At 37.7% G+C, this 23,023-nt stretch overlaps 2 long non-coding RNA genes across 3 annotated transcripts in view; one reads left to right on the top strand and one right to left on the bottom strand.

Moving 5' to 3' along the window:
• Window positions 1–4,027: 4,027 nt before the first annotated feature.
• LOC148215097 (uncharacterized) overlaps window positions 4,028–23,023 on the bottom strand; it is a 62,558-nt gene continuing 43,562 nt past the window's right edge. The window contains exon 3 of the long non-coding RNA XR_015797253.1: window positions 4,028–9,201. This is a non-coding gene — a long non-coding RNA (uncharacterized LOC148215097). The remainder of the gene's footprint in view (window positions 9,202–23,023) is intronic.
• LOC148215100 (uncharacterized) lies at window positions 8,035–17,561 on the top strand. 2 transcript variants are annotated; one of them, XR_015797254.1, is made up of 3 exons: window positions 8,035–8,143; window positions 9,094–9,182; window positions 12,405–17,561. It is a non-coding gene; the product is annotated as an uncharacterized LOC148215100 (long non-coding RNA). The 2 variants fall into 2 exon arrangements; XR_015797255.1 differs by having other exon boundaries at window positions 9,094–9,282.

Below are 23,023 nucleotides of genomic sequence, written 5' to 3'. Positions count from 1 at the left end.
CTAAGTAATAGGCATTGTCCTTATGCAAGCCGATGAAAAATGAGAACCATTGATTAAAGCTATTATTTCAAGACCGTTATATCACCACCTTAGTTAATAAAGCCATGAATGAACTTACATTCTCTAAAGCAGTGTTTCTTAAACTTTTTGCTCTCAGGTGTCCCCTTCCCACTTAAAAAAATTATGGAGGATCCCAAAAGAGCTTTTGTTTGTATGGGCTATATTTATCGATATTTATTGTATTAAAAATTAAAATTGATGCATTTGTAGAATATTTATTTATTGAATCATGTAAAAATAACAATATTAGACCCATTAGATATTAACATAAACAAAATATTTTTCATGAAAAAGCCCTATATTTTTTAACAAATAAAAAATAATAATGAGAAGAGTGACATTGTTTTAAATTTTTGCAAATACCTTCAACATCTGGCAAATAATTTTGATTTTGCCGACATCTGGGATGGTCTTGGGGGACCCCCAGGATCCTCAGACCACAGTTTAAGAAACACTGATCTAAAGAGTTGCACGGTAGTACCTTCGTAACTTAAGATCTCATCTTAAGGGAAATCTGTAGGTTTTCTCATACAGTAATCGCTTTTGTTCTAAAAACATCTTCCTGTCAACTCCATGGAAATGCTTAATCAGCTAGACCATATACAGCCAAGAGGAATCTATGAAATGTTCTTATTCAGTGTCAGGATCTTAGCTGCTAAATCCAGTTTGAGCCCATTCTGGATAGGGCCCCAAATAATTTATCCTTGTTGCTGCTAGCCTGTATTTGGTCACTGCTCTGGAATCTAGCCACATTTGACTTTTCTTCAAAACTCTCTCCCATAGAACTCAACCTACATGGATGCTTGGCTCAGCTGCCTTGACTTTAAATCTCTTCCCAGGGTCTGTCTTACATGCTGCTTTGGAATAAAAGTGAAGTAAGCAGCTGCTTATGCCACTGTCTTCCTGCATCAGGTAGATTTCTGAGCAAAATAGATTGACTACAGGATATTAAACCTGGAAGCATCATGTTTCATTCCTCAGCTGCAACTTAATACAGAGAGAGAATGAATCTGTATGGACATCTCATGTATGGGCCATACAGGTGACCCATACATGACAAAAGGGAAAGAGATCTTCTTCCTAGCGTTTTCCTGCAGGTGCAGGGTCTGCTTTTCGGATCAACAAACACCATTTCAGTGTCCTGCCACGACATTGTATATGGCTGTTGATCCATTGGTTGTGATGGGAATTAACTGACCAGCTTGCTGCTCAAGCCTGACATCAGTTGGTCCGTATTCAGCTCAACACTACCCTTGCGGGAGGGCAGTTTCCAGGGACACCAATGAGGAGGAATGGACCTCGCCGCCACAAATGGGAAAGAGATAATTAGCTAAAATACAACATCTATTATTGTTGTACAGGATGTGATGTTTGCAGTACAGTACAAGAACGCCCGGTTTAAGAACAACCCATAGTTAAGAACGGAGCCTATTGTAGCAAAATTTGAGTTAAATCATTGAGTTACACAATGATTTAAATTAAGAGCACAATGGTTCACATTAATTACACAATACTACTTATACAGTGTTATACAATAATACTCTTCCGGCTTACATACAAATTTGACTTAAGGACAGACCTTGGGAACAGAACTCGTTCTTAAACTGAGGACTACCTGTACCCAACTTATTGTATTCCTTCTCCAGCATCAAAAATAGAGCCAAAGGAAAACAAAAGAAAGTTGGGGGGGGGGCAGGGTGAATACACACCAGATATAAAAATATCAGCATAGTGGGCTGGAAGCAGAGGTGACTAATACAGCAAGCGGTAGCTTAGAAACCTAACACAAATGCCTTTGGGAGTCTACAGCATTTCACAGAGAATGGCTGCCTGAATTTTGTCTCAACAGGTGGAATTTTCCTCTCTTGAAAATTGGTACTCCAATTGTTGCAGATTTGGAAATCAAATTTCTTAGGAAGTTTGGGGTGAATGTTATTTACAATGCAAGTGCCTTTGAATTTCTTTTCATCCTTATTGTCACCAATGAATGGCCAAAATTTTGTTGGACAATCCTACAGAGTATCCTTGTAATATTCTTCATATGGAGGTGGGGGAAGGAGGGAAAGGTTTATGATGTGTTTATTTATTTTACAGTTTTTATGGCCAACCCAACTCCAAAGACTCTGGGTGGGTTCCATGTTAAAATTATAAAAGCAACACTGTATGTAAATCAAAATTATAAAAAGAAACTCAACAGTAACAATAAATCAACCCTCTCCCAAGATGGATACCAGTAAAACTTAGCTAAGGTTGAAGGCCTGATAAATTAAATTGTCTTTAAATATCTTCTAAAAATCATGAGGGAGTGAGCTTTACAGATCTCTGGGGATAAAGAGTTCTAAAGTATGACAGATGTTTGGGAAAACTTTGTCTTTCATGATATAATAATCCTCCAAGCTGCCTGCAGATTTCCTGGCTTCCCAGGCCTTAATTAAATCCCAAGGGAAGACACCAGGAGGAAATGCCTTCCATGGGCTCATTTCATTATTTGTTTAGGTTTATATCCTGTTTTTCCTCTAGGAGCTCATGCACACTTGCCTTCATTTTATCCCCACAGCAACAACTCTTATAGATAGACCGATTCAAGTCACCCAATGAATTCCCATGCCCAAGAGAGATTTCCCAGTCCTAGTTCAGCAGCTTAACCACTACACCAAACGGGTTCAGTGTGGCAACCAGGCAGGTTCTTAAATGATGGAGAGATGTCTAACAATAAAAATGGCATTTTTAGCTTTCTTGCACTGATGAAGTAAAGTAAAATATGCCACTAAAATAAATTCTAAAACCCCTGAGAATGAGGTTGAAAACAGAAGTCTGTTTTTTGGTTGAGGGGCTTATGAAAAATTGGACATTATCTTCAGCCCCCCAAAATTGGAAGAGCTGTGTGGCATGACTGAAATTCCCACGGACATCTTTTGCAACCAATTAGGGCCTGATCCAGTCCTTGTCTGGTGCAGGGGCTCTCTGAGAACCAGACAGATCTGTAGGACTCTCCCATTCCTCCCAGTGTCCTCCCATTTATTTCAAGTGTCAGAATGCACTATTCCCCTAAAGGGTTCATATCCCTCCCTCCCCTGAAAAAACTAATTTGTGAAATAAAAAGTTACTGTCAATCCCATTGGTACCTGCAGATGAAAGACTTAATTTGCTTCCGTGAGATTTATCACAGATCAGTGAGATAATTCATAAGAGCTTTTGGGATTCTATGTCTTTATTTGCAGAGTTTCCAAGCCTTCTCTTCTGTGTAGAGTGATTCCACCTTGACCTCTGCAATTTCTTCTAAAACAGACAGTCTCCATGTATAATATATGTAATATTTCAAAGTGATGGGGAGGAATTGATTTGGAGTCGCATAAGCTGCCTCTGGGAAAAGTTTTCCTGACATTTCTGAGCCTGTCAGTTGACTAGTCATACAAAATAGACTTCTTAGTGTGGGGCTTTCACTGGAGCTGGTAAGGGATTTTATTAAAAGCTGGCGGATATATGTGACCAGATTACTAGAAGGGAAAAAAATGTGATGTAGCCTCTGTCCCAGAAGACAATCTTTATACAGATGCTGATACCCAGTGTGAACTTAAAAAGATCCTGAAAGGCCAAGGAATTCCCACGCTTCTAAATGACCCGACACCTAAACCAGATATGGTAGCTCTAACTGGGAAGCTGAAATGACGTTATTGAATAAAATTTCAGTCATGTATAAAATGATTAATAAGGGTTGCCTGGTGTTCGGAGAATAGCTCTCCTAGGTAACAAAAATATTGGAAATCTGGTGAAAAAGCAGGTAAATAAATTTTAAGAGTTATTTTTATTGTTAGAAAAATGAAATACAAAGGGGAAAATGTTGGATTTTTAACAGTTGAACACACAAAAAGAAACTAATGCTGAATATAGAAAAAGCATAAATAAAAACATTATGGGAAAACTTTCTAGTAACACATTCTCCCCTTCCTTTCTGTTTATTCCCTCAATTGCTGACTGCAGCTTAGATATATATGTTTACTTTATATTAAACAGTAAAGATCATTGTTAATATCTATTTAAATCCTTTCATCTATTATTTTTTTATTGGGCTCATAACTTTCTTCCTAAAAACCATATTCCAAATGCCTAAATTTGCCCTGCTGTGTAATGTGCTGTATATATGGAAGACATTCTTGCTAAATTTGGTTTAACTTCTATTATAGTGTCAGTTTTGCCATTGCTGCATATTTTCCAGTGGTGGTCTCCCAATCTCATATCATCAGCAAAATTCCTCTTTTCCAATGTTGTACCAGATTTGTTCTTGTGGCTGTCTATCTACGTCTTAGTAAATTGTGATATTTTTCATTTATGCTTTCTGAAATTACATCTAATAAGAATATATCTGGCTTCAGTTCAAATTTTATTTTTAGGATTTTCTAAATATTTTGATGTATTTCTTCCCAGTAATTTTGATGTTTTTTGCATAACCACCACATATAATAAAATGTTCCTTCTTTGTTATGGCATTTCCAGCATTTATTGTTATATGATTTAGCTATCTTGATAGTTATTAGCAGAGTTATATACCATCTGTAAAATATTAAAAGCAGGTAAATTATTAGTTCATCATTTAAAACAAGTGAAGCAACAAAATATAATTTCAGAAATGTTAGCAAATGAAGAATTGAGACTTACAGTAACCAGTAATCAGTAACCAGTAATCTACAGTTCTTTCAGTGTTATAAGCATTTATATCTGTTTGATGCCATGGTAGATGAACAGCAAACAGGTAATATTTTTTTAGTGATACTGACATTCAACCATTATCACAGAACTGTGTTGATATTTTGGGAGCACCTTTAAAATTACAAGAGACATTGGAGACAATTCAATTGTTGAAAAATGGGAAAGCCCCTGGTCCAGATGGCTTTCTAGTTAGATAGTACAATTGTTGAATAGATTTATTGGCTCCAATATTATTAGAAATTTATAATGAATCATTTAAATTTGGTAAATTGCCTTTATCTTTTCATGAGGCTTAGGTAGCATTGATTTTAAAACCAGGTAAAAATCCTAAATTTTGATCAGGATACAGACTCATTGTTAATTAATATAGATACTAAGATATTAACTGCTCTATTATATTCTTTTCTGTTGGTATTAACTGTTGGCTCTGCAATTACAGAGAGTTAAGGCCATGTATAATTCATCCAACATTCTGGATTTATCAAAAACAGAAGGCATTGGATAATTTACATTTATTAATAGATCTTTTGGATATAGCTCAAGATAGACTAGATTCTGCTTTATTAATATTGCTGGATGCTGCAAAAGCTTATGGTTCAAGTTAATTTTTTAAAGTATGTTACTGTATATCTAGATATGATTCCCATCTTTTACTGAATGGATTGCAATGTATTATCTGTGACCGACCAATGGCAAGAGTAATAACAAATCATTTTATTTGCAGATCAGCTGAATTACAGTGTGGCACCCATCAGGGCTGTACATTTTCTGTATTGCTGTTTTACTTAATTTTTTAAACCATTAGCAGTCACTGTTAGACAATCTTGTGATACTGCTGGTATTACTATGTTACTATGTCATATTCAGAGTATAGATTATTTTTATATGTTGATAATATCCTGGGAGTTCTGTATAATAATTCACTGCCTAACAATGCAGATAGCTCAGCAATTTGGAAAATATTCAGGTTATAAGACTAGTTCAAATCAAATCTTTATTATGGTCATAAACCAGTACATATTTAGGAAAAATCTAATTTAGTTCCTTTGGGATCTGATACATTAACAGATCAGTGCAAGATGTTGGGCTTTGTTATATGCACAGAATACACAGAATATATTAAATATTTAGGATTATATATACAAAAGTATTTCCCAATATATAGAAATTAATGTCTCAAAAATTATAGTTAAGATTAAGTTGCTAGGGTATGACTAATATTATTAAAATGAATATTACTCATTGATTGATGTATGATGGTTGAATGCAAAATAATGCTGACAGTGTTATCAGTTGCCAGTCGATGGCAATACTGACATATTAGAACTCTGGCAAGTTCTTTAGCATCTTTTCTTTCACTTCAGTTGGTAGAAAGTTGCTTTGAGAAAAGGTTACATGGCACATTGGTCATGAAATGGAAGCCTGCAGTGAATATTCATAAGTACCCTTTTAGCAATGCACAGTGACTGAATTTTGGGGTCATTGTTATGACTCAAAAACAAAGCATCAGTCCATGTACAGGTAGTCCTCATTTAGTGACCACAATTGGGACCAGCAACTCAGTCATTAAGCAAAGTGGTTGTTAAGTGAAACCACAACTAAGTGAAACCACAATCTTACTTCAGCTTTCATTTGCTCTGCAGACCCATGAGGGTTGTAAATGCAAGGATTGGTTGCAAAGCTACTTTTTCATCACTGTTGTAACTGTAAATGGTCACTAAATGAGGCAGTCACAAAATGAGGACTACCTGTAATATCATCACAAAGCTTCACCTGTAAAAAAATAAATAAATACCCCCCCCCCCCAGGTTTCATCAGGAAAACTCATGATTACATTTTTGGAGGGATTCAGATGGTGTTATTCACATGGATTTCCTTGAACCTAGCACCTCAGAGATCTATACTACAACACTCAAATTTGAAGTAATGATTAAATAGCGTTTGGAAGCACAAAAAGGAAATTTTGCTGCAATATGACAGTGCTAGGCCTCACACCTCATGAACCACCCAAGAAGCAATTGCAAAGTTGGATCTCACCCCAGCTGCCAAACAGTCTAAACTTGGCACCATGCAACTTCCATCTTTCCCCAAAATTGAAGAAATACCTTTGCCGGCATCTGTTTTGTTCAAATGAAAAGGTGGAACGGACTGTCAGGACTTGATCATAGAGACAAAATGTGGAGTTCCTTCATGACAGCTTTAAGAAGCGCGTCCATCGCGAAGTGTGTGTAGCAAAAGTGACTATGTGGATTATGTGGAGAAGTAAACATGGGTAACAAAAGAGCTCACTTTGAGGATTATTTTTCTGTTTCATTTATTCAAATATGGCTATTTAAACTAACGTTATGGAGGCATTGTTCATAAATGTTAAGAGGCAACCTCCTGTTAAGTCCAAATAGATCTTTTATTCAAATTAACTCATGGACCAGAAGGAACTGCCAGTGGGAGGTCAGGAGCCCTCTCACCCTCGCCCTTTCAGCCGGACCCAAGTCCAGCCCCGAAGCAGAATGCGCTCTTGACGTTCACCTTCGAGAGTCTTCACACACAAACACACACGCGTTGACACGGGCGCGTGCGCACACCCAGCCACCCACCCAAACGCCCGCTTTGTGCGTTTGGGGGCTGGGATGGCTTTCTACTTCCAACTTCCCAGCTCGCGGATGGTTCAGCCCCACATTTCCAGGAACAGCTGAAGTCAGCTCCCCGCTTCCTCTTCTCAGGGTCCAGCGATGGGATTTCGTTCTCGTTCGTTAGGTTGGCCGCCGCTTCTCTCCTCTTCTCCTCTCCTCCCGCGCAGAGTTTCGAAGGACCCGCGCTGTGTTGCGTTGCGCTGCGCTGCGCTGCCTCCCGCCCCAAGGCTTTGGTCCAACGGCGCGCTTTGCTCCTGACAGGATCTTGAGCAGAAGGAAAGACCCGCCGCGGTCGCGCTGACCCGGTCACGAGAGCCCATGCTCGCGCCCGGCCCGGCCCGGCCCGGCCCGGCCCTGCCCTGCCCGCCAGGGAACACAGCGCCCGCTCTCTTCTCGGCTGTTGCAGAGGAGAGCAACGTCCTTGTTTGGCTGCTCTGATTTGATTCCGGGGTCCCGAGTGGACAGCAAGGCAACGTACCTCAGACAAATAAGGATCGGTCCCTGGCCGCAGGTGTGCATTCATCCGCTACTGAAAGGACAGATCGCATCCACCTCCACCATTTCCCTTGGGCATTACTACGCGGTCACCAGACTTTCCCCAAAGGGGGGCAAACTATAGACCCTTAATAAATAAAACGTTTTAGGCTGCAATCCTGTTGGCACTGACCTGGGAGTAAACTGCACTGAACTCCGTGGGACTAGCTTCAGAGTGGACATCTAGAGGGTCATCCTCTTGGTAGCTCGATGTAAGTATGCAAATCTTCCTATGTGTGCTTCATGTTAATAACTAGCTCTACTGTGCTCATTGAAATTTACTCCCTGGTGAAATCTTCAATCTTGCTATGGTTCAGCTGTCTTTTGCAGTTATAGCGCTCCGTTGAGGAAGATTGCCCAGATATAGCGATATATTTAGAATTGCAAATCTGAAATTGCATGAAATTGCATGAATTGCATGAACCCAGTTTAGTGTTCCCATCAAATGATTCTCAGTGCAACATGGAGCTGGGCTTTCTCAGTGTATCATCTATGGATTCTAAAATCTCTCCTTAGTTCACAGTCCATAGCACCAGAATAAAGCGTCTATTTTGTATGCAGGAAAACTCTGCTTTATTCCCTGATGGGTCAGGTACAACTGGGAAAGAGTCACTGCCAGCTATCTGATCAGGTGCAAAAGAGAATTAATCTCCTGAACTTTGAATCGATTGTGTTTAACACCTCAAATTCTTTCATAAGGCCTTTAAAGGGGCAGTGACCCTGCCTGGCTGCAAGATGCTGTAGAGATGAAATGGATGTCGATGGATCAGTGGTCTGGTTTGCTTATATACAGCCTTAGTTGTATAGGAAGTTGAAGCATTCTGTGTGGGTGTGTGAGTGTTCCTCACAGTAGAAACCTATCCTGATAAATCAATAGTGAAGCAGGTTTTGTAGCTATAACAGAACATTAAAAGGGTAAGCAGAGCCTAGCACTTGGCTAACTACGTCCCTACCAAGAAGAGGGTTCAAAAGCATGTGCTCCATGCATGTATTCCTGGGGGAAAAAGGCGGAGAGAGGTGACATGATCCTAGCAATCTCCTAGACAAAGAACAGACAGAATAATGGACAGAGAGTAAATCAGTGTTGTCCGAACTTGGCCACTTTGGACAACACTGGAGTAAATCCTTAACATTCTGTGTTGTATTTTACCCTTGTGGTCAGTAGGTGATGAGGTATTGAAGAGTCAATGGCATTGGATCCACACCTCCAACTTATAGATGATGAATTTATTTGCTGTTATCTCCAATGTGGTAAGCTGCAATTTCAGCTCTAAAGTGCAAGAAATGAAAAAGAAAAAAAAAACACCTAAAGTTAAAATATATGTTTGACTTTCAACCTTCTTTTCAACAGGTAATTATAATCTTATTGTTCCTCCTCTCTTTTAGATGTTATACAAGCCCCTCATTTAATCCACGTCTTTCTCAATCTTCAAATCATCATTTAATTTCTTTCTTCTTTCCACAAAAAGTCCATATAAGATTTCCAGTATTTCAGAGAAGTACCCCTTTGTACATGTTGACACACTTAAAAATGGGGTGAGGCTTAGACTGCACAGTCATGACTACCATTTTGTCTTTTTTAACACATACACCTAGCAGAAGCCACAGCTTCCCAACTTGCATCCAGTCCCTCTTTGGTGGATTTCTTGCCAATCCCTCTTCCTGGTTCCATTTTCTATATGAGGTCAGCAGCTCTGAGGGTGATTTATACTGGTTTTTGAAGGACTGGGGGTGGAAATAGTGACACTCCCCTTGGAAAGCTATTTTCTGTTAAATTAGAAGTATATTGGTGGTCAGATAGTAAAAGGGGGGCTAATATATGAAATAATATATTCCACTTTGGGTAAAGGGAGATTCATGTGTCATGTCTTCCCCTCCTTGAAGAAGAAATTGAGAGGCACAACAAAAGGAAGTTGTGGTGCCATACCATATTTTTCAGGCCAAAGGCCTCACTTGGCTTCCCAATTCTCTATTGGGGAGGTGCACTCTAAAGAAAAAGCTAAAATTGATTAAATTTAAAGTAATTAAGTACAGTTAGTATGATCAGTCCATGTGTATTTTGGAATTATGCCTCCTTTCATAACATTTAAAATTGCAGTTTGGCTTTGAACTGGGAGAGCACACTCCATCTTTGAGGGGGGAGCACAGGTTCTGTCTCACTGGCAGAGGCACTGGAGTGAAGGAATGCCATGAGTTACAGTTCAAAATATTCCAAACTGGTGAGAGGTTTTTGAGAAGGATGAATAATTTAAAATTCTCCAAATGGTGTGAGGGATTCAAATAGATGTATGCCCTGAATTTGCCCACATAGAAAAATAAATTGCAGGGGACGGGGGGAGGGAATGATCTCAAGTATAAATCTGTTATGGATGAAAAATCTTTGGGGTCAACACTGATACTTTGCTTCCTGAAGTCCACCAGCAACTGCTGCCCTACTTTCAAGTATAGCTACATTGTATTCAAGAATAGTCAAGGTATTTTGGCACGTGAAGCAGAAAATCAAACAAATACCTCTTTAGAAGAGAACATGTGTAGCTCAGGGTTGAACTGTGGAGTCCTTGGGGTTCTCTGAGCTTGGTTGTTTTCTTGCAAATGTTTTGTTACCTGGCTAGATAACAACTTCAGTGCACTGAAGATGTTACCTAGCCAGGTAAGGAAACGTTTGCAAGAAAACAACCAAGCTCAGAGAACCCCAAGGACTCCACAAATACCTCTTTCTGTCTTTGTAAAAATGCAGCCGTGAAAAATGAATTAGCACAACATTCATAACATAGGCAGTCAATGCATTTGGCCAAATGATAGGGTTGACTACTGAGGTTGCAAGGATGCAAAGAGTCTGGTTTAAGTTGCGAAGTTGCTAGACTCAGGTTTACACTGTGGAATTTGGAAACCTGCATTCTATGAGGAGTACTGGAGTAACAGGTGCTGCTGGAAGGTCCAGAACAGCAGTGCTGGAGCTGAAACAGAAGAACTAAAAAAAGTGTCCACTAGGAGTCAGGAGAGCTAAATTTAATAAAGACTTAGGGCTTTCTGCACTGCAGCTTGCCTCCTGTGCTGCTTCAGAAATTCCAGTCCAGACTGCGGTGGGTTGGCAGCAAGGCTGGGCTGGTGGTCAGTCTGAACAATGGCTACCATAAGACCTGATTGATTGCTCCCCTGCTTCTTGCTGTTCCCATCTGGGCAGGGAAGGCAACTCCAAGTGGCTGTCTCCTGTGCTTGCCTTTTCCTTTTAGGGATTGTTCCCTCCTCACTAGTCTCTGTGCTGTTCCTTTGCTTTCCCAGATGTCTGCATACATGAATGCCTTCATTTTCTGTACCCACATTATCTCCTTTCATACTAAATCAGACCCTTTCTTCCCCCCCCCCCTTACTGTAGTATTGTGGTTGTGATGCTACACTGATCAAAGTAAAGGAAACAAGTTGTTCCTTCATTTTTATTATTCAATTAGGTAGCAAGGAAAAACTGATAGATTAGTTTTATTAAAAACAAAGTAGCAACTTAAACATGTTAAAAAAATAAAGGAAAGAGAAGTAGTACTATGGGCAGGGTGGGTGGGAAAACAAGGGAAGCATGCTTCCTCCAGCTGGAGCAGAAACAGGTGCCAACTGGAAGATGTAAGGATTGAGTTGAGTTGAGCAGGAACCTCTAGGTTGAGGATGGTTCATTGACGTTACAGGCCATTGTTGGATCAATTGCAAAATTATTTTAAAAATGCAGCTGCTGGCCACCAGAGAACATAGCATCCTGGCAGCCCAACATGGAATGGCTGCACAGAACAGTGACTAGCCACTGGAGGAGGAAGTGTGCCAGGCACTGCAACCAATTGGAGCTGGGGCTCTACTAGAATTATACAAAGCACTGAAGACCATCTGCTCTGAAGGACTCAAGGCAGCTTGGGTTGGAACACAGCAGCTTTGAATTGAAGCTAGAAAACAGAAGCACAGGGTGCATTTCAGATGAGCTGGGAGTGGGAGGAAGATGACATTCAGGAAGTATTGAATGGCCTGTACTGATGATAGGCCAAGCAGAAAGTGCAGATCTGCCCTTAGATACTTTCTCCAGCTGCTGGTTGAACATGGTTGAAGATGCAGCACTATATAGGTTAGGAAAAGCAGACATAAAACAAAGTTCTGGTGCCAAAGGTGCTGCTCTACTTGATTTTATTCATGCTGCCCTTTGCTATTCAGCTATTTTATTCACAATGAACTTTGAGTATGTTGTGCATTTTTTTCTCCAGAGGCAAGTCCTTGTACCTCCAAATGGGGCTTTCTTTCTAGCAAGTGCATTTGATTGAAACTTTATATTATATTGGAACCTAGTTATTATATTTTGTCTATTCTTATGTATAAGTGGCTCTCATCTGATGCTGAACAGTGGTGTGTAAATATTGTCAGTAAATAAATAGTTATGTCTAAATTTGTATAGCACTTAAATCCAGCACACTTGCAAATTCTAGTTATTACTACCTTCAGCCCACAGCCATCAAGGTTCCACCATGAAACTCAGACTTTAACCCAGGATTTATCATGGGTTATACTGATGTTGAAAATCTCTTAAAAATCAGTATCACTTTATCATAATGGGAGGAAAAAGATGAAAGAACAATGCTGCTTTATGAATTGAAGAGGAAAGAAAGAATGAGCAACCTTGCATCAGCTATTTTTAATGTTATCATCTCTTTCAGAGGATCAGGTAGGATAGGTAAATATATCTGTCACTCTGACTCCCTTTTGTTATTTCGTTGGGTTATTAGTACTGCTATTTATTTATAGTAATACAGGCTAGCATCTATCACAAACAGAAATCCTAATAGGCCATTTCTTATCATTTGAAAATCATATTTAACTAGATTAATTTATGTATAAATTAGCCACCACCTGAATATTATAAAATAGGAATAGGCAAACTTGTTTTTCCAGATGTTTTGAACTACAGTTCCCATAGTTCCTTGGCACTGTTGGCTGGGACTGATGAGAATTGAATTCCAAAATTTGGAAAAGTACAGGTTGCTTAAAAGCTGGTCATTTACACCATTTTTATACAACTGAAGTTGATCTTTGAATAATTCCTGTCAAACATATTATCTGTCTAGGCAATTATTCCCTCAGAAAATAAGTTGGCTGTTCAGTTAAAAACAGAAAGGCTAGGGGTGAGAAGCAATTAAATATCCCAGAGTTGATAAAAATAAATGCTGGATGGTGGGGCCCACTTTTAGCTGTCGTCTTTATGTCCACAGACTGGATGGCCTACATCTCTGATAGCCATTGCAGTCCTTATTTCTAAGAAGGGATTAAAGCTTAATCCAGTCAGTTAATATCCAGTATCCCCTAAATTGAATTAGAAAAATATGTGCTACTCCTCTTTATTGGTAATCAGTGGACTGGAGTGAATGTGCAGATATTCTAATTTTGACAAGCAGGCAAGGTTTAGGGTAGACAATTTATGACCAATGTTTTTTATTACTTTATTGGGTAGAAAAAATATACTGCTAAACTCAGGGATGGGCTATTTGTTGCTTTTGATACTACCCTGAGGGATGGGCTTTGAGATGAACTCTCCTCTGTAGATAGAGGACTTTAGCATATGAAAATACAGTATTCACTTCCAAGAAAGGTGCAATACTTTGGGGCAGCTGTGTGGCTCCATAGCCACATCAAGAGTGGTCAAACAGGGGTCTATATTTGCCCCCTTTTTATTCAACTTATGTCAACTCAGTGGTAGGAAGACTTCTTTGTCTTGATTTCTATTCCCGAGTTAGCCATATAGAAAACTATATTCTTGTAGTTTTCTGTGCATTATTTCTTTCCACTATATTTGCAAAATTGAGGACAGTCGTGAAAGCCCTCATTTCCTACTGTGCAAAATAGGGACTCCAAATTAATTATAATAAGATGAAGAATATAGTTTTCATTTAAAAATGATTATGGGAGTTTAGCAGAGCAAGCTAAGGTTATTAAATATTTAGGGGTCATTTTCTCTACCACAGATTTCTGCAATAAACAATTGGAATACATAGCTGAAACTGCCTAGAGGAGCACAACAGCTATTCTTAATTTTTTATATATGACTGGAAGCCATTGCTGCTGCTGCTGTTTAAATTTCTATGCCATCAACTCCTACAGATTTATGATAGTTTATAACACAAATATCTTCTAATGACACTATTTAGGCAAATGGCACAGATCTGTTGCTACACAGCTCTTAGTTATGTGTTTACAAAGATTGTAGATGATTAGAGAAGACTCCACCCAAATAGTTAAGAACTATACTATTGGCACTACGATATGTGCTAAACGCAGAACTTTGCTTAGACATAACCCAATAGCATCAATATTTGTCCTAAAGGACTCCTACTGGGCCTGGTTCCTTTAATGCTCCATAAAAAGTTTTGACCTATCTGGAAAAGAACATTGAAGGAAACACTTTACATGTATGGGTCTCTTGCTAAAATATCTGAAGCTAAAAGTGGCAATTATATAATGGATAAATAACACAGATATGCAAGCTAAGCTTAATTGTTATAAGTGTCCTTGAAGGCTAATGCAGGAAGATTTCTTACTTGGAGAGAAGATTTTGGAATTAATTATAAAGAGTTATTCCTGTGGGAAATAGATCTGTTTGGACTTTTGCAAGACATAATAACGATAAGTAATTTTAAAAATTGGACACTAGAGGAAACTAAAGATTTTAGTGAAAGGAGAAAAATACACAAGCCTGGTTAACCACTAACTGGATGTTTAAAATGATATAGAACACTTTAACATTGAAAATATTGAAGGACGTTTTTGAAATATGGAATCAGAAATTAGTATCTATAATGTCAATAGTGATGTTTGCTTCTATGAATATACTCTGTCCAAAAGATGTTTTGGAAAAAATGGCAGATGAGGAACAAGATCTATTTGATAAGGCAGAGATGGCATTGAAAATGGATCTACAAATGACAAGTTATGAGAGTGCCACAGAAAAAGATGTTGCAGTGGACATGCAAAGGAAACCAGTTGATGTTTTAAAAATTGAAAGAGAAATACAAATAATAAAGTAAGAGAGTGGCCTGGATAATTTTTTTATATTGGATTTACAAAAGAGGCTTGTTAAAGCTTTGAAGAATCTTGTGAGAAGGGACAAAGAAGAAATGAAAAGAAATCAAATTCAATGACATTATTTGAATAGACTAAAGATTAAGACTGTTAGAAGTTAGAAGGAAGGAATATAAAGTTGGTTTATTTGATCAAGGTTAAAATAAGATATGTTGTTATTTCTAGTAATCCTTAATGGATTTTCTGCTGACACTAGGACTGAAAAGATGATGCTTTATGGAATTATCTATAGATAAGAGATGGGATATGGGATGAAGAGATCATTGGTTGTAAACTAAGAAGGGGTGAAGATTTACAAAAATATTTAGACTTGGAAGTCACTTCTTTATATATTTCTTTTTTCTCTCTTCACTATATTCTTGCTTTTTTTCCTTTTTTCTATTTTTCTGGGGTTTTTTTCTTATCTTTTACACCTTTCACTCTTTTTTATACTTCTTTCTTTTTTTAGTTTGTATTAGATTTTACTATTGTAATTAAAATCCTTAATAAAAATTAAGCTTTGCTTTCTGTTCACAGGTGTGCCTTATTTCCACTGAGAAAATTTCTGTTACTGGGTGTTGCATATATCACAGGTATTGCCTCAAAAGTGTCAAGTGACCACTGTAAAGAATGAAAGCTAGGGCAGATATATAGTTTCAGTGGAATGTATAAATGTCTTCATTTGTACTAAAAGGTTAAGATGACTTAAAAAAGAAAACATAGGGATATAGACACCATGCAAAGGAAATTTTTGCAGATCAGCGTCATAATTAGCAGATACTAAAATTACCTATCATGCACACATTCCATGCTAAATTGGGAAGTTGCCATTCTGTTTTTAATTACTGTGAACAAAAATTTAAAGCCACTTGGAACTTTACAGATTTGCATTTCCCACATAAGAATTAGTGTGCTAGACTAGGACATGTTCCAATCTCTAGTTGGCTATGAAATTTATTAACTAACCTTGGGCCAATTTAGCTTCACTTATTTCACAAAATAGTTATGGAAATAAAAGAGGCAGAAGAACCAATGATTTACTGCAAAGAAGTTATGGGATCATTATTATTACTGTTGGAGGAAAGATGGATTCAAATGTAATAAAATAAATGTTAAATGTTATCACATTACTTGTTTGCATTAATTGTCTCATGACCCAACCTACCTCACAGGGCTGTTGTGGAGAAAAATAGGAAGAGGGACCACATGTATGCCACCTTAAGTTTCTGTACAAAAAAGGTAGTGGGAGATAAATCTAATAAAGACATAATTAAGATTTTGGCTTTGGTAATTAATTGGAAAGATAATACATGCTTGGAGGAACACATTTGGCCCCTGATTGAATTTGCTAATCTAGTGTTGTTGCAAGAACAAGCTTCTGTTTACAAAGTGGGTTTCTCCTCCTTTTTTTTTTCTCCCTGGATGCTTCCGTCTTCATTCCCCACCTTTCCAAAATAAAGAATGTACAGAATAAATACTGCATTCAACTATTGGTGTCTATTCCAACTGTGGATAGTCATCACTGGATTTTCTCCCTGTATATTTGTATTTGTGTATATTTTCAAAACATGTTAGTAAAATATGGTTTTTATTTTTCCTTAAAGCCATGATCAGCTACAACATTATCAGGAGATACTTTGACAAAAGTCTTCCAAAGAATTCCTGATGGTCATTCCATCTAAATGGTTTATGTTGAGATTTTTCCTGATAAATATTTTATTAGGAAAGACTGTCAAAATATTCCTACAAAAACTGGCTGTTACATGTTATTGACACTGAAAAAATTCCTATTTTAAGCAGAGGGGTTAATTTTTAATAGATTTCCAGGGACTAAGATTTCGGTTTCACTCAAAAATAGCAAATTCCTAGTCTTTATGACTGCAGGGCTATGATGGCTACCCTTTGTGTGTGAAGGGTAGACGTGTAGTGTTATAGGTCTAATACTAGCATTTGCTTTGTTCTAGTGGTATTTAATTCCATCCTCCATCATTTAAGCATTCAGTATTTTGTTCTTTGTACAGAATTCCAAAAATTATACTGTAAGCTCAAGCATTCAGTTAAATTCAGAAATTTAAATATATATGGCTTCTCTTAGCTTAAAAAAAGAGAAACAAAGAAATAAAAAGCAGCCAAATGATGTTTGAAACGAATAATCAGGAAACAATGTTTGAGTACTCTATAATGTATAAAGGTCTTTTAAAATGTTAAGTCTTAGGGTGACACTGGGTGAATAGAAGGCTTACCATCTCCCTCTAGCCTGTCCAAGATGCCTCCAAAATCTGCTCTAGAGATTTGGAATTCTTCCCAAAACAGTTTTGGGAAGGGGTGCATTGCAAAAGAGTCATTCCATTTGTTGATTGCAAACTTTGTATGTTTTGGGAAGTGGGGGAGGAATACATATTTTGTGATGCTTTTGTAATGAGTTCTAGTAGCCCTATTTTTATATTCTCCTCCCCATGCATTCTAACCTTTATATCCTCCAAGGCTTTCTAATATTGTGAGCATATTTTTGTCTTTCAGCACTAATAAATCACTTCAGGTTTATATTGAATGAGCTGTGTTATATCCATTTCTTCTTGAAATATACACATTAACTATTTCTCTCTTTTTCAAACAATTGATCAGGTTAATATATATATTGGTTGCCATGTCATTATTCTGAGTGTTGCCATCTTAACTCTTCCTCTTCTCTTTATCAAAATATATCAAAACTGGGGAAGGTAAGATATTATCAAAATGAACTTCTAAATATTGTTTAATAATGAAATACTTTCAGGGAAGTCTAGGTCAAAGCTTTATGCTACAAATGGAAGGACATAATCTAGTGGAAGTATCATTTGTGATAAAATGTCTGCATATGAGATATTTTTAGTAGATCATCATGATCTAAATCAATGTTCCTCAATTTGGTGCCCCTAAAATTTGTTGGATGTCAGCTCCCATCACTCCCAGACAGTATGGTCAGTATGGGTGCTATGAGAATTGCCATCCAACAGATATCAGGGACACTGATGGTGTAAAGGAACATGGTAGAACCATAAGACTGAAGGTAAGCAAGTCTGGGAATCCAGGCCTGCTACCCTGAGTTCTGAGTTGGAAGTAAGGTTGGATAGACTAGATTAAATTTAATTAACTAATTGTCATACTATGAATATTTTAATTGTGTAAACTCATGTTGGGAATGTATGATTTCATAGGAACCAGGGGAATATAGTGATTTACCAGTAATAATACTGTAGGATCAGTAGATTGGTAGTAACTCCAACACAAGAATGTTGAACAGAGAAAAGTACATCGACAGTCTTGTTCTGATTCATCAAAGCAGCATAATCTTAAAGATCCAAATTCAGCCAGTTGTAGATAGTCAGCACTGGCTATATTCCAGTTTGGTCAGCTGCATTGTATAGCCTCATGTAATGAGATTGGTTATGCTAGTAATCCTCCATCATTATTTAAAGCATCTGCTAGTAATCAGTGTAATATGATTTGGAAAACAGTTAAACAAAATCTTAGAGTTGATCGTCTTTTCACCTGGCATTGCAAACAATTCTTTTATTTTTAGCATTCAAGCACAGTAAAGCTCATTACGTGTCAAACTCTTTTGTTTTTATGAAATTACAAAATCCCCTGCACTATGACCTCATCATTATGTATCCTTTCCTGTGCAGCTGCTAAGATAGACAAGTTTTAATTGCCTACTTTAACTGCTGGCACACAAGTGTAGGTTTACACCACAAGAGCCAATATATCCATCCTATTGAAAAACAAGTGGGGTTGACCGATATGGAGACCTTTATTTGCTTATAGGAAATCCTGATGGCTATGATTACGTTCTTCTAGAGCAGCGTTCCCCTAGGGCACAGGTGGGTAGTCCAGAAGCTACATGCAGCTTTCTGCTACAGCGTTCAGCAAGACAGAACTCCATGTTTTCCCTTCCCCTACAGACCAGATGATTAACCCACCTCCTCCTTGCTAGGCTGCAATAAACTTTATGTGTGGATAGAACCTCATTTTTAAGGAGAAAGGCACAGGGTGAGTGAAGCCTCAAGCCATTGGTGCTTGAAAGTGCTCTGGATGTGGGGAGCCTTCAGATACTGTCTTCCCTCCCCTCACAGTATATTGAACCCACCTACTGTATATTCTCTCCAAACTAAGCACTTGAGATTGTCTTCAAGTTGGGTTTGCCTAATTTTCCTTTTTCTTAAAAGAGATGGGCAAAGGAAAGGAATTACTGCATCTAGGCACCCTCTCTAAGAAGATGCTGATGGAGGCAAGCCTTCAGAGAGAGGTTGGGATTTTAATGGGGTGCGTGTCACTGCAATGGATTAGACCCTTGGGATAGAGCTTGCTCAGATTGGATGTAGTCCTGCATAAGACAACAATGAAGTTAATATAAAAAGGAGTTTATTTGGGAAAATTGGACAAGGGAAGGCAACAATCACACATAGAATTTTTTTAAAAAAGTGATAAAGTCAAACTGCCATACTGCAGTACATATTACCAACTTGAGTATAATCTTGGGATTTTGCCAGCAGTGGAACTAGAGTTCTTTGGGCTGCAAGGACTTTGGCCCCCTGACTAGGTGTTGCTAGGACAACAAAGTATGAGACCAAAATCCCATACTTTGAGTATTTATTGAGTAAATTGAGTATTTATGGGAAACTGAGATGACTGAAGAACAACCTCTTAGGAATACAGACAGGCTCTTAATTTCTGATGACAGTGGTCCAATCCCTAAAAAATTTCCAACCTATAAACTCCAAATATTGAATAACACCTTAGCATGAATACACACATACATACACATACACTGGAAAACAAAAGATAAGCATGTTGCCTATTTACCCAATATTCTTTAGCTATTCCAAAGTGTAAGGATTTGCTGTTCTGGTAAATATACAGTGGAGTATCACTGTATTAAAAGTTGATGACAGGTACTGCATCTCGTGTTTGCATTCTTATTTTGTACTTAAAGGTTGAAATCTAGTGCCTTCCAGAGGTGTTAGATTATAGCTCCAGAATTCCCAGTAGTTGGAGTTATTGGAGTTGTAGTCCAGAATATCTACAGGCCAGTTGGTGGAGGAAGACTGCTCTAAATCTATTGCTACCCTTATTAAAGTCTGAGGCACAGGTTTTCTGCCACATAAATAAAGGACCTTTAAAAGTAAAAGTGATTCCTTCAGTGTATTGCCTATTATGTTTTATCTCTTTTTTCCTGCTGAATGTTTTAAATTAAAAAGTGTTATTTCATTATACTGATCTGTATAAATTCTCAGCTATGGGCAATTTATTAATATCTGTTTTTTTAAAGAACAAGATTATATTTTTTTAAAGTTCTGAAAGTTTGACTGCCAGCTGGTGAAAGTTAGATAATGATTTGTTGTTATTCACAGGTATCATTTATCTCTCTGATTTTAACTGTCGTCATTCTGATTATTGGGATTATAAGGGCAATTATGTTTAGTACACATATGTAAGTAATCTTGTCATTTTTGGATGATACTTTGGGTGGAGATGGACAGTAGCTGTGACTGAAGGTGGTTTGAAGGCAGAATGTGGCTTGGCAGAAATTTCACTCTGTACATTCCTGTTCTTCCAGTTTAAGATGTGGTCAGATAGATCCTCATATTTTAAACTATGTAAAAACCTGCCAATCTATTTACCAGATATGAAAATATGGACCAGGTGCACTTTCCCTTTGAAATTATATTTAATTCTCTGCAAAAATGATTGGCTTTCTTTGGACTTTCAGAAAGAGAATCCTGGCTCTTTGACGTTGATGCATATTGCTGCAAAGTTGCTTCTAATTGTTATAAGTACTTATTGGTCAGATCAGTGAGTATTACAGCTCCTTTAACTAGCCCAGAAACTTTTCTTTATTCTTTGGCATATATTTTTTAAGTGCATTTTATTGTTTTATGCAGAGAATTATTTCTAAAAGGCTGAGAATTTTCTAGCTGCATTTAGTAAGCAAAGGCTCATAGAGTCCTTTTAGTTGTGTTTGAGCAATTGATCTCTGAGTATCCTACTCTGGATGCTGCTATGATCTGACCCAACTTATATCTTCTGGGTTAATGCAAGGATCAGAAATCCATCAGATTTCACGCTCTTCTGAATATTGTAATACAGGTCTCAGTTTTTAAAAGTGCATCTGTTTTGAAGGTGATACAACACTTTAAAAAAGTCAATAAGAAATATCCTTGAGTTTTTTGCAACCAGAATCCAAATAACCAGTCAAGATAACTGTTATTACTTTACTTCCCTAGTCACTCTCCAAATCTTCCAGACTTACATTTAACTCAGGAGTGGGCAACCTGTGGCCTTGGATTGCTTCCTGCCAACTTTGAAAGCATGATCACCATTCAATATCTCATCAAAAAAATACTCCCAGTACTAGGCAACCTTTTGCTATGATGGCTTCATGTTGAAACTATTGTGCCATTCAGTGTGGCATGTCAGTAATTATTTGTGCCACATCATAATGAGTGATGTATATAATGTTACAAAAAGAAAATCTCCCCTTTTTAAAAAATTGTTGTAATATTTTAGGAGAGATGCATATTCATATGGGCCCAGTCTAGCTCTTTGCAACATCTTTAGTGGAGGAACCACAGAGCTGAGCTGATATTTCTTTTCCCATTTCTCCCAACAACTAACTAGTTATGTTAAAAGGAATACCATTGCTGCAGGTGAAGATGATTTAATCTTTAGAAGTGAGATGGTTTTAGAAAAATAAATAGTGCGTAGAATAGTTCCAAGACTTAATAATGAAACTATGACAAAATATCCTCAAAATGATACCATGGTAATAGAAGGAGGTGGAAATGGCTGTGATATATCTTGTAGGTGGCCAGGTAGGAGGAATTATGTGAAGCCAAGAACAGATGTCCCTTTGCTCTCAACCACCTCTTCCACAATGCCTGGTTTTAAACAAGCACCTTCCTTTCCAGCTTCCTGCACAGAAAATTCCCATCAGGTCTTTCTACATCTGAAGGGAATGGTTGCTATGTATCTTCTCTGTATAACTGGAATGACATTAGAAGCCTACATTTGGGAGAAGGAGGACACACATTTGAATATGTAGAAGGTTTCTCTCTCCCTCCCTCTCTCTTACACACTCACTTTCTTTCACTTACACACAGGCACAGTGTGATAGTTCTATTCAAAAGTGATAAATTAGGATGTTGAAGCAGACTGCAAGTGAGAGATGAAGAAATGAAACAGAGCTTTAGAAACAAAGAGAACTGGATCTTTCACAGAATCTGGAAAAGGCAACTTACACAAATACATGGTCTTTTTGAGCATCAGATCCAAAATTACACAACCTTAAGTCCTAAAGCTGCATGTGATTTCCAAAAGCCTTGGGTGTGACCTCCAAAGCCTCCCAAATGAGAACTGTAACATAAAAATTAATACATTCTATAATATTAACATAATGTTGAATTAATATAGTGTGCTTATTAATATAAATGTAATATTAATATAATACATGATTATATTATATTAACATGTTTATCCTGACCCTATCTATAGTTTTTTGAGTGCTGCTGAGTACAGCCCCAGTCCTGAAAAAGTTGTATTTTCCCCAATCTAATTAACTTCAAAAGCTGAAGAGGAAATGGGATCCGTTCATGAAAGCTTTCCTTCCTCTTTGGCACTCCTCATAAAAGAAAGACATTGTTCAATTGGAAATGTTACCCAATGAGTGCCAAAAAGATGGGCAGCTAACTTTTTCAGCTGAACAATGCCTTTCCTGTGCGACAGTGGACTTCCTATAGTGGAAATACCAGCAGACTGATTGAACAAACCGTGCTATCCCGTGTGTATTGGTAAAAGATACATTTCTCTCCCATTTGTAAAACAAAAACAAAAAAAACATTTTTAGTCGGTGGCAATCCCCTTTTCCCTAAGTAGTCGAAGCTCTCACACATGTTTGGCTAAGTCAATGCCATATATTTACAATGACACATTAATTTCTAGCAATGCCAGCCTAAGACACTGTTATCAAAAGA

Source organism: Python bivittatus, unplaced genomic scaffold (assembly GCF_059951505.1).
Source record: "Python bivittatus isolate LINGU-HERP-01145 unplaced genomic scaffold, Pbiv_v1 ctg000480_np1212, whole genome shotgun sequence".
Classification (NCBI taxonomy): Eukaryota; Metazoa; Chordata; class Lepidosauria; order Squamata; family Pythonidae; genus Python; species Python bivittatus.
Note: the sequence above shows the minus strand (reverse complement) of the source record. Positions and strands in the feature narration are given on the sequence as shown.